The following is a 12,980-nucleotide window of genomic DNA, read 5'->3' as shown; positions in this document are numbered from 1 at the left end:
CCTGTATTTCATAAGCTATTGGCATTCTGGCGTCGGACTCTTGGACTCCTGAATGCCGTGATCCTGACAGTCGGTATTTTAACTGCATCCCTATTTGACATATCAACAATTGTAAACTCAAATAAAAACACATATTCAGATCATGCATTTTCATCAAGGGTAAAGTTAAAATTGTTTTGCCAAAGTCGATTATTTGGGTTAGTAATGGAGTCACTGTTAGGTGGTAGATTGACAAATTAATCAAATAATATAATAAGAACCTTTTTATAGCAATAGCCCAGAGTTTATTAGATATATAACATAGCTTTAATTGGGTTGTTACATTTTGAAAACTTCCCTCACTTTATGCCTCCTATGTAGTATTTTAATGGGCCTCTCCTCTTAGACTTCTAGCCCTCACCGAAAGCCATACAGCCTAGTTTTTTGGAATATACTGTAGCCACTGAAGCAAACAGTGCATCGGGATTTAATGAATCCATTGCAGTTTAACATACCAAGACAAATGTGCTCCATTAATCCATATTGAATATTGCTCCATGATAGAGTACTACTGTATTGTATGTTACACAATTAGAAGTCTGTTAAAATGTTGAAAATATGTATGCACCTAACTCATAGCGCTTTGCATACAAATGTGTACAGTGGAGCGATCCTTATTAAAATGTTTTGTTTACCTGGTTCATAATCAATACCAACAACTTGAAAAATAGTTATTATTAAATGTAAATATATGTATTCTATCTATCTATCTATCTATCTATCTATCTATCTATCTATATTTATTTCAAAAATAGTTTTTAGATCAGTGTGCTTCTCTTAATCAAATAGTTCTGTGTCAGAATGTACACCACAGACAGGTCTTGGATATCCAGTCTCTATTACTTTACACACACTCCACTTCTTTGGGCGGTTGCTCAGTTCCTCAGAAAGCCATTTGGTGTATAGCAGCGAGAATCTGTAAACAAAAGAAGGGAACATGCACCTATGGTGTAGTATTGCTTCTTATGGGTGTATCACCAACACACCACTCATAAAACTGATTACCAGATTATAACTTGTGTTTAGAGCATATCAATCTGGTACGTAACTGGGCTGCCCTCCCCTTCAGCAGCTGCTCCTGTCGGCTGTCCCTGCTGCCAAGATCCGATTCCGGTATTTGTTGAGGAATATGAGGCAGTGGATTTATATGCTCTAAACACAAGTTATAATCTGGTACGCAGTTTTATGAGTGGTGTGTTGGTGATACACCTCTAAGAAGCAAAACTATACCAAAGGTGCTTATTCTCTTCTTTTGTTTACATATATATCTATATATATATATATCTATATATATATATAAGCAGGAAAGAATGAGCGGCACTCAGTGTTTTAATCAAAATGGAAAAGTGTATTCACATCACCATCAAAACCAACGTTTCGGGACACGCAGGTCCCTTTGTCAAGGTATACAGCAGGGGTGGGGAACCTCCGGCCCACGGGCCGTATAAGGTCCGCAAAGCCATTTGGTCCGGCCCACCAGCTTGTTTTAGTGAGACACGCTGCCGCTCAGTCCGGCGGCAGTGTGTCTCAGCTGTCAGAACAGGGAGGAGAGCGCGGCTGTCGGGTGGGAGCAGTGGCGTGTATGACTTGAAACCAGCCGCCGGTTCGTGAGCCAATCAGAGCTCGCGGACCAGCAGCCAATCAGAAGCCGCTGCTGCCGGTCCGCGAGCTCTGATTGGCTCTCGAACCGGCGGCTGGTTTCAAGTTCTAAATACCGCCGCTGCCCAACATAGACGCGCTCTCCACCGTGTCCCGCTGAAAGCAGCACGGTAAGCAGCACAGAGGGGAGGGGGGGCAGGGCATCTGTATACCTGGCACTGTGGGGGGCATCTGTATACCTGGCACTGTGGGGGGCATCTGTATACCTGGCACTGTGGGGGCCATCTGTATACCTGGCACTGTGGGGACATCTGTATACCTGGCACTATGAGGGGCATCTGTATACCTGGCACTGTGGGGGCATCTGTATACCTGGCACTGTGAGGAGCATTTGTATACCTGGCACTGTGGGGACATCTGTATACCTGGCACTGTGGGGACATCTGTATACCTGGCATTGTGAGGGGCATTTGTATACCTGGCACTGTGGGGGAATCTGTATACCTGGCACTATGGGGACATCTGTATACCTGGCACTGTGAGGGGCATTTGTATACCTGGCACTGTGGGGGCATCTGTATACCTGGCACTGTGAGGGGCATTTGTATACCTGGCACTGTGGGGGCATCTGTATACCTGGCACTGTGAGGGGCATTTGTATACCTGGCACTGTGGGGACATCTGTATACCTGGCACTGTGGGGACATCTGTATACCTGGCATTGTGAGGGGCATTTGTATACCTGGCACTGTGGGGGCATCTGTATACCTGGCACTGTGGGGGCAATTGTGGATCTGGCACCGCACTATTGGGGGCATATGTGTATCATGTCCCATTTTAACTGGCCACACCCATTTTTTGGTGCACACGCCACCGGCGCGCACACACAGTACCTCTAAGGGGCAGACCTACTGGGGGGTAGGGTCATTTTTTAAGTTGAGAATTTTTGTATGGCCCCCGAAGGATTTTATAAATATCCAAATGGCCCTCGGTAGAAAAAAGGTTCCCCACCCCTGGTATACAGCCATGTATACCTTGACAAAGGGACCTGCGTGTCCCGAAACGTTGGTTTTGATGGTGATGTGAATACACTTTTGCATTTTGATTAAGATGCTGAGTGCCGCTCATTCTTTCCTGCTTGTTTATCCACTGCTGCTGAGAGGGCACCGCTGCATTTTTTGGACATTGAAAACGGAGTGCCGGTCCATACCTATTCCTTGTATATATATATATATATATATAAATATATATAGATATGTAAACTCTGAAGGAGTTTCTGCACCGTTTCATGACTGTTGATGAAACATGTATCCATCACTACACATCAGAAATTAAGGAACTGTCAAAACAGTGGACTTCACCCAGCGAACATGCATCAAAGAAGGCGAAGACGGTTCCATTGGCCGGAAACATCATGGCCACCGTTTTCTGGGGTTTGAAAGGCATAATCTTCATTGACTATTTCAAAAAGGGAAGAACGATCATAGGGCAGTATTATGCTCAATTATTGGGCAGATTCGGCAACGCATTGAAGTGTAAACTGCCCCGCTTGGCGAAGAAAAAAGTGCTGTTCCACAGCGACAGTGCGCTGGCACACTCGTCCTGCGTCGCCACAGCAAAATTGGTGGAATTGGACTATGGATTGCTGCTGCATCCACCCTATTCTCCAGATTTGGCCCTCTGTGGCTTCTTCCTATTTCCAAACATGAAAAAAGGGCTCAGCGGAAAGAGATTTGCATTGAACGAGGATTTCAACAAATCATTTTTGGATGGCTTGAAAAACTTGGAATATTGTTGGGCCAAGTGTATCGAGCTACAAGGGGATAATGTTGAAAAAAAAATCAAATGTTCCCATGTTTTTTTCTTGCCTAACACAGGTACTTATCAATCACTCATCGTATGTATACACATATATATATATATATATATATATATATGTATACAGTATATACATATATAAATATATATATATATATATATATACACACACACACACACACACACACACACACACACACACACAGTAGTCCCAGCATAGCCCACATCATTTTAAAATTGGGGATGCAACAATAATAAATTGTATTTGGTATTAACAAAGAGGAACCAACTCTTAGTTTACAATCTATAGAAAAAAATTGTGTATGATGCAGTAAAGTGGTGTAAATTTAATTTTAATCCAGTCCGATTACACTTGGCACATCTGGTTTGAGGGTCAGAAGGTTGTATGTGTATGGAATATGAATAAAGTTCTACATTAACTGTGTAAAGGTCTCGCAATTGGGTAAGACAGGATTTAAGGTTAAGAGTGTGGTTTGGGCATTTGATAAACTTAATGAATGAGTTTTCAAGGAACACTTGAAGGTTTGGAGCAGTGATTGGCAACATGATACACATTGGACAGCTCTCTAACCTTCAAAAGGCTGCTCATTACTTTTTTTATAAGTACTGTAAATTAATAGATTTTATCAATGAAAAAGAAAACTTGTAATAACATTTCCGTAGGCCTTTAAAACAAACATTACAACCTAAAACAAATAAACATGACAACAAGGCAGGAACTGCATAGCTTGGGGCTGCAAATGAAGGCTTGGAGGGCCACATAAATCCTCAAGACTGCCTGTCCACATCTCTAGTTTGTAGTCCAAGGAATAGTCTTTTTGTAGAAGGTATTGCTTTCCACATAGTGAGCAGTTGGTGCAATACCTAACAAATCCTGTTATTATCAAAAAGAGCATATAAAAAATGTTGATGAGAGGACCAGAACTTGCAGAGGTGATGAGTTGTGTTGATATATGGAAAATATGTAAAGTACAATACTGGGACCGATACAACGGAGAATTGGTAGAAGAATGCTTAGGGCAGCCATTAATTTATTATAATTGAACCCTGATAAAGCACTTAAGCTAATTTATCAACTAATAAATAAAGACACAGACAACAGTGCATTGGATTATAGGTCATGACATTTATTAATTGGATGACCAAATTTTACTCGTAGAGGGTGGCAAGTGCTACTATTAACCAGCTCCAGCCAGTTAGATCTCCTAAAAAATGGACACAACAAAAACGCCCCCATTCTATGTAAGAATAACCTACACTGTGAAGGACTTACCACACTTTACTATGGCACAGTAGAAATGCTCCTGGAGAGAAGCACCCATTGTCCCCCACAAGGGCAGGATACACCTGTTGTCTTTCAAAAGGGTAAGTGCCCTACAATGACCACTTATGCCATCCATTACCACTGGCTAGTAGTGCCTTCCTGCCTACTTATCAGCAAATAATTTTAGTAACAAAATTAGTATAATAGACCATTTCTGTAAAAGGAAAATTTTGGGTGGGTGGGAGGCACTTCCAACCTAAACAGAGGCTGTATAATCATTCAAATATCCCTTATATAACCCACTCAACATATATACCCCTAGATTAAGTGAAAGGCTAACCACTAGCCAATGAAAAACCACAGCAAAAATATAATCTATCTAGCAACAGTGAAACCACTAACCAATTACATAAACGTAGGACACTTATATGGTTTTGTCCCTATGCAGCCTCATTTGTGCCTATGAACCTAATTGTATGAGAACAATCAATCTAGCTACTGTATTTGTTCATATTGGGGGTGGCAGTTGAATAATGAATAGAGTTTATCTCTGTAATAAGGTGATTTCTTTACTGGTGTAATTGCTGTTATGTATTTATTTTTAAGATGATTTATAGAAATAAATAAATAAACAAATAAATAAAGATGATTTATAGAAATAAATAAAGATGTTCTACTACAGGTTGAGTATCCCTTATCCAAAATGCTTGGGACCAGAGGTATTTTGGATATCGGATTTTTCCGTATTTTGGAATAATTAGATACCATAATGAGATCTTATGATGATGGGACCTAAATCTAAGCACAGAATGCATTTATGTTACATATACACCCTAAACACACAGCCTGAAGGTAATTTTAGCCAATATTTTTTTATAACTTTGTGCATTAAACAAAGTGTGTGTACATTCACACATTTCATTTATGTTTCATATACACCTTATATACACAGCCTGAAGGTCATTTAATACAATATTATTAATAACTTTGTATATTAAACAAAGTTTGTGTACATTGAGCCATCAAAAAACAAAGGTTTCACTTTCTCACTCTCACTCAAAAAAGTCCGTATTTCGGAATATTCCGTATTTCGGAATATTTGGATATGGGATACTCAACCTGTATTACAATTTACTATTATGTATACAGTAAATGTTCTTATACTGTACATCTGGACTGTATCTTTTACCACAGCACATGAACTGAGGTCTACTTGAGCCATAGACAGCATTCTGACCATTTTGCTGATTACATTTTGCATTTACAGTATATGTTTTCAGACACATTTAGCAAATAGCACAAATGTGTAAACTACAGTATAGTAAACAGTTTATTCTTTTTTTTTTACAAATGAAAATTCACACTTACAAAACACTGGAAAACAAAAGGAAAAGGTTGTGAAGTATGGGGAATATTATGTTAATATGTTATGTTAATGAACAAGGGACAACTTCAGGACATACTGTAGCAGGTCAGTGTTATTCAGTAAAACAAAGCCAGATCCTGTATTTAATCCAATTTCAGTTTACATGGTGAGGTATTATCACGTTGAGTTGGCAAATAGGAAATCTTGTCAAAGTTTAACAGCAATTTATTTGTGTTATATTTTTCATCTTTATTGAAGCTTATGCAGCAGTACAAAACATTTCAATAGGTAGAAACATATATAGCACACAACATAATGCTGTGCACTTTGAGGCTATGTCTTGAAAGCGGCAATCATTTAAGAAGCAATCAATATAGGTCAGACACAACGATGGCATTCATAAGCATTAAGTGGTATATAATATGGTCAGGGCTGCCAAGAAAAATCCTGGGCCCCGGTACAACAACTTCCAGGGCCCCCCCAGAGGGGGTGTGAGCACAGCATCCTGGAGGCATGGCCACACCTCTTTTGGGGTGTGTCTAGCACATGAGAAGCACCCACTCACAGGAGCATGGCATGCCTCCCAGCCAGGGCTGTAGAGAACCTGGCTGGTCCCAGGCACTTTTTCAGGGGGTGTGGCCTCATCACAGGAGGCATGGACTTGGGTCCCCACTTGGCCCCTCCAACAGACCTGGGCCCAGGTAATGTGTACCCTCTCCCCACTCTCTCGGTGCCACTGAATATGGAGGTGCAAATCAAACCTAAAGAATTATAAACCATTGCAGTTTATGATGCAATGCTTCTGCTATTATCTTAATAGAAATAAATCTTAACAAATAGTCATAAATAAGATAACCATCATATTTAAGGTTATGTTAGAAAGGAAAAAGATGCAAAGAAAGAAAAAGACAGAAAAAATTAAGGTGGGAAAACAAAGGTGGAAAGAGTGGAGGCCACATTCTTGGGAAAGAGATGGGCACTACACATAGAAAAAATGTCAATAATGAATAATAACACAGAATTATATTAGTCATGGACACTAAAATAGATTTAAGTGCTAAGAGAGAAACCCAACGCAAAAGCATATGAATAATCCCAGATCTGGTTAAACCCCTCTACATTACCAAGAAGAGAAGCAGTAATATTCTCCTTATTAACAATAAACTACATTTTTGTTTTACCCATATGCAGTGATGGATGAGAAAGTTATTTAAAAAAACATTTTAGTAGAGAGCATCTAGCAGCTTGAAACACATGGGCTCAGGAACCGGAAGCCATAATAGAGCCATCCATAACTCATGGTTATTGGCATTTGTAAGATATCACTTCCAAAAATTTAAAATCTCACTCCAATAGGGGACAACCTTTGGACAGTTCCACCAAATATATACAAAGTCGCCCATCTGCACACATCCTCACCAATGAAGTGGGGAGGAAGAGGGAAAGATATTATGGAGTCTGGTTGGTACCAGATACCATTTATAGTAGATTTAATAAGACTTCTCAAAGTGGACATAGATGGCCTTGCCCCATTTTTTCTAATAGTGTTCCATGGAGATTTACCTGAGGGCAGTCCCAAGTTCTCCTTCCAGCTGTGCTCATGTTTAAGAACAGAGTCTGAGCCACAAGATAAAATAATATTATATAAAATTTATATAATACCCTTTTTTGCAGGGGAGAAATAGCATCATTTTTTTAAAAGAGTGTAAATAGGATCTAATCTGTAAATAGTCATAAAATATAGGACTAGGTATATGATATTTGTGACTCTAGAAGAACACCGTGAATCACCTTAAAAAAATGCCTACATAAAATTACAAAAAAATAAAAGGCATTTAGTTAAATAAAACCAAGTATAAGACAGAAGGGGAGCAAAACCTGGAGGGAAGCCCGGGTTATCTCAAACTGGAGTAAGTGGTGATGGAAAGCTAGACAGTTCAAAACTTCTAATGCAGACTTGCCAATTTGACCAGGTAAACTGAGAAGATGGATTAAAAGCACAAGTGTATTCAGTAGGTTTACTTGGTTTACCTGGTAGCAAGATAGAGATCAGTGTGAATAGTTTAGGTTCATCCAATTCAATCTAGACCCATGGCTAACTAATTGTGGAAGAGAATCATTTGAGTGCCTGACTAAGATGTATCGCATAATAATACTTCCTCAGATCTGGTAAGCCCCTACCACCTTGTAGCGGACTTCTAATAGGGGTCAAAAATCAAAATCTGGGAGGTATCCAGACAAATTTAATTATTGCTTTCTGTACCCAGCATATGGAATTAAGGGGGATGGCTACTGGGATTGTCTGTATAACGTAAAGCATCCTCAGTAAGACATCCATCTTAACCGAGGCCCTTCTACCAAACCAGGATATCGTATGCTTCCTCCATGCCTGAAGGTCAGCAATAATTGAAGAAAAAAGGGAGGGATAACAGCAAATATTAATTTGTCTTTCAAGGTTAGGAAAAAAACATTAAAAGGTTTTATTAGTCTTGATAATCAAGTCTGTTGCAAGTTGCAAATTAAGCTAATAAGTGTTTGTTTGTAGCAATAATCTGTGTTTTAACACCATTTTTACCATTTGTAGATACATCTAGTAAGACACAATGGCTTGAGAATATCTTGTGTTACTGTTTTATGAAGCTGTTTTTGCACCACACTAATTTGTACTTAACACAGCCTAGAAAAACAATTGAAAAGCTTCTATTTTTTACATAACACAGCAAAAGATAGCAAGAATGAGAAACAAATGCATGAAAATTAGTGAAGTACTAAAATTTAATTTTTACACTTTAAATATCCATTATAAAATACAGGTACCATAAAAATAATTTCACTAACAGATGGTTTAATTAGCCATAATACTTCATATTACATCCAAGCACTTTTTCAAATAAAACTTATTCCTCAATGTTCTTTTATTAGCAGTGAGTGCAATAAAATTAAAATATATTTTTTTCACAATTCCAGCTTGACATTTTTGCACAGATGGTATAAATTAAATTATAATTAAATTATAAAAAAATCAACATCTGTAGAATTATTAAAGCAAATCCAGGTTCTATTATCGAAGTCATAAAATGTGGGTTTATTTTCTGTGTATTTTAATTAACACTTTGTGTGTCTCATAGAAGATATTTTTCAAATAATACTGTCTATGCAAAATACATTTTTCCAACCACAAACACATTTATGTCATTTCTCAGTACAATACATTTTGTTTCATACTAAACTTGTAGAAGTCTATAAGACAAACAGCACTTGTAAAAGAAACCATTAATTTAAAAAAGGGGACTAAAAAATACCAAATACTGCACACAATAGAACATGACAGTGACATTTTTCATGTTGTAAGAATAAGGTTGCTTACAACTATGATTTCCATATATCTTCATATAGTACCTAATGAAACTTTGTATTACACATCTTAGTCTTCATAAATGTCATAAGAATTTCGCAAAAAGAAAATTATGTTAACATTTTAAATGATTACCTAAGTTGAAGATAACAACTGCAATTACCTTTATGCTTAGTCTAATTTACTAACATTGCTTTTTAGTGCAACCTTTGCACTGTATCATAACAACTAGGTCTTCATTCAGATCAGGTGTTACACCTAAATGCAATGTTAATAAATGACCCCTACTGTTGATATGCATACAGTATACAGTATACTGAGAATCATATATATGATATGATGTGAGGAAAAGCTAAGAGCATTAAGGAGCTGTAGCACCTAACAAGCAATCAGATATAACACGTTACAGGTTAATTTCCATGAGTTTTTCAGAATTGCTCTTTGAAAACATGTGATTAAAGATATTGATATTCAGGCAGTTCTCACGTAATTACCTTGATAGCTGTTGTGATGTTTCTTACCACTTGATACAACCCCAATATCTCTAGTAGTGCTTTACATATACTGGTCACCTCAGTATCCACCTTTGTTTGTCTCCACACCCCACACTGGCCAGCCCTTTCCACTGTTCATCCCCCTCACCTCTGCCATGGCTTCATCCCAACTCCCCCGCTCTACGTAGGCTGTGATCCAAATCCCCCTGTCACTTTATCCCATCCGCCCACTTTTTCCGCACTGACTCTGGAGACCGGTTCCCATCCCCAAAGTTTTTCCAGTCTACTATGCAGTCAGAATCATTGGGGCATGTGCACAGGCTTTCACTGTGCACAAACTGAGGAGACGGGATGGACATTATATGTAAAATTAATGAGCAATTGTCCCGTAGCTTGGATATTTGCTCTCTCTCTCATTAATTCAGCTCTATCTCTCCTCAGCCCTCTGTCCCCTACTTTTTTCTCTTCCTCTAACTCCTCCTATTTCTCAATCTCTCTCTTCACAATCTCTCTCTTTCCACTCTCTATATTCAATAATCCTCTCTACTCCTGTGTCTGTTTGTTTGTTTCTCTTTCTCCCTCTGGCAATCTTCCAGCTTTTTCTTTCCTGGCATGCCCATGTGCACATGGGTCCTAATGTGCACAGAACGTGCCTATCCAATGACATCATTTTTATCAGGGTCAGAAGAATTGTATAGATTGTGTATAATAACATTACCAAATAATGAATACATGTTCTCCAAAAACAAACAGCTTACTGTAAGACGTGGAGGATTACTGTAAGACTTGGAGGTAGATTCATTTAAGCTTCTAAAATAAAAAGTGGTGGTGTTGCCCATATAAACCAATCAGATTCTGCCTATTCTTTCTCTATTGCATTATAGAAAATGATAGACAGAATCGGATTGGCTGCTATGGGCAAAACCACTAGTCTGTTGTATTAATTTCAGTAAATCTTCCCCTTAAGGTCCAGAAACTGTGCTATGCTAATTAGCATCTTCAAAACAGAAATAATGACCTGTGGACCTGATTCATTAAGGACTGCAAATGCAAAGCTGCTTGCAGCAGCTTTGTAATTACAGGCCTTAGCAAAGCAAATGCAGGAGGCGGTGCATACCACCTCCTCCCTGCAATTACGTTGCAATCGCATCTCAGATGAACATCGTGACCATCAGTCGCAATGTTCATCTGTGACGGTTGGCTAAGTTAGCTTCAGCTTTCTCAGTCTTGACGTCACAGTGCGGCTTCCAAGGCCAAGGTAACTGCATCTCGCATTGTAGTCCTTGGCCTCGCCACTCCCAGTAAACGGAGGTGACATGCCCCCATTTTCCCGAACACTGCCGTCCTTCCCTGCGAATGCCTCTGCCTGTCAATCAGGCAGAAGCATTCGCATATCTGCAGCGCGATTGCAGTTCCCATTCTGCATGTTAGACAGAAATAGCTGGTTCTTACCTTGATGTGTGGTCATACTGAAGCTTGTATCCTACTGTGTCATCGTTTTTTGTCTGTTGGAATAATAATTGAAGAAGCCTGGTTACCATAAATATCCTGTACCATGTGATAAAAACAAATGAATGATAGTAGAAAGCAGTTTGTGTTAGTGGTTTAGGTTAGTCAAATTTATTTTGTATTATTTACTAACACTGATAAGACATTTTATTTATTGAGTGTAACGTTTACTAAGCCACACAAAAGTCATAGTGAGTTGGTTACTATAGCTACTGTACGTATTTTTGCCAATATTAGTGAACAAAGCCAGTTGTGAAAAACTCTACAACATGGTTCTTTAATGGAATATTTTCAAAGCGATGAGTGCTCAGATTAATAATGCATAGAATATATATCCTTTCATGAGTAAAGCTTTGTACACACTTGATTCATCATACTGTTATTTCATCACTTAGTAGAGAGTATAGTCTGTGTCAATCTAATAGCTCAGGTTGTCAAGTTGTCTTTTTAACTCTTCTGTAATGCAAAGTTTACTGTATAATGGAAATATGTATTTTTTATTGTTTAAACTACTACAGTAAACCCCATACTTTTCATAAGATAATTAGGGTTTTATTTTAGTAGCATATTATAATAAATATTTATAACATATCTATACTATAAAATATATAAAGTAAAAGTTGCACTTAGAATGTATTCTGTTTTTAATACATTTTATATAAGCAATACAGTTATATTCTAGAGTGCTTAAAATGTGTTTACTTTACCACATACTGTACTTTGCTAATAGAAACATATACACATTGGGACTGATGCAGTGCAGGACTTATGCCAATTTCTATATTGTAAAGTACAGTATGCAAATTGGCTTTGCACTTGTTCAGAAAGAAGGCTATGCATGCTATATAAATGGCTGTGCAGATTTACTTGAGTCTGAAACTTAAAGCCGCCTACAACTGGCTATGCAGTATGTGACACTAGCCGGTTTTGGTTAACTGATTGTGGATATACAGTACCACTTCAGCTGATAGGGGTTTTTATTTTTTGTTTTGCCATGCTCATGCATATATTATAATTTTCTTAACATATTTTAACAAGTTTTATTTCTTATATTCACAGGAGCTCAGTTATATCTGCTGAACTTGAGTGTTTTTATTTATTTTATTCACACCTAATAACAAATGTTATTTCACAATCATAACCAATGTTTTTAAACTATGATATAATTGTACCTTACACATTCCTCATGTAAACCAGGTGCATATGTTATGGGTGTAAACCTGCCCACACGTGATTTTGGCAACTTCTACATGTACAGCAATGTGCACATTTATGCCTGCCATCTTGGATATTATTGCTTTCAAATTCATCATCAGGCCCACAATTACTTCATACATATAGTAGTCTAATAGATCTAGGTTGCCCTTCAAGCAAACTTGTGAAAGTGTCTAATGTACATTTGACACTCAGTCTATTAGCAAATATCCTAGTTTAGCAGTGCCAGTAATATTAGTCAGCGGTCACAAGTTGAGATGACATGATTAACAGTGTACTCTCTTCAGCAGGGATGTCTTC

The 12,980-nt window shown here is 38.2% G+C and overlaps 1 protein-coding gene across 6 annotated transcripts in view; it reads right to left on the bottom strand.

The window, feature by feature from the left end:
* Positions 1-12,980, bottom strand: part of LINGO2 (leucine rich repeat and Ig domain containing 2) — a 2,057,065-nt gene that overhangs the window by 1,163,219 nt on the left and 880,866 nt on the right. For all 6 annotated transcript variants that reach the window (XM_063914082.1, XM_063914083.1, XM_063914084.1 and 3 more), the window contains one exon: positions 11,409-11,461. The gene's annotated coding sequence lies outside the window, so the exon portion shown is untranslated. The remainder of the gene's footprint in view (positions 1-11,408; positions 11,462-12,980) is intronic.

Source organism: Pseudophryne corroboree, chromosome 1 (genome assembly GCF_028390025.1).
Source record: "Pseudophryne corroboree isolate aPseCor3 chromosome 1, aPseCor3.hap2, whole genome shotgun sequence".
In the NCBI taxonomy this organism is placed as follows: Eukaryota; Metazoa; Chordata; class Amphibia; order Anura; family Myobatrachidae; genus Pseudophryne; species Pseudophryne corroboree.
This window is presented reverse-complemented; position numbering and strand designations above follow the sequence as displayed.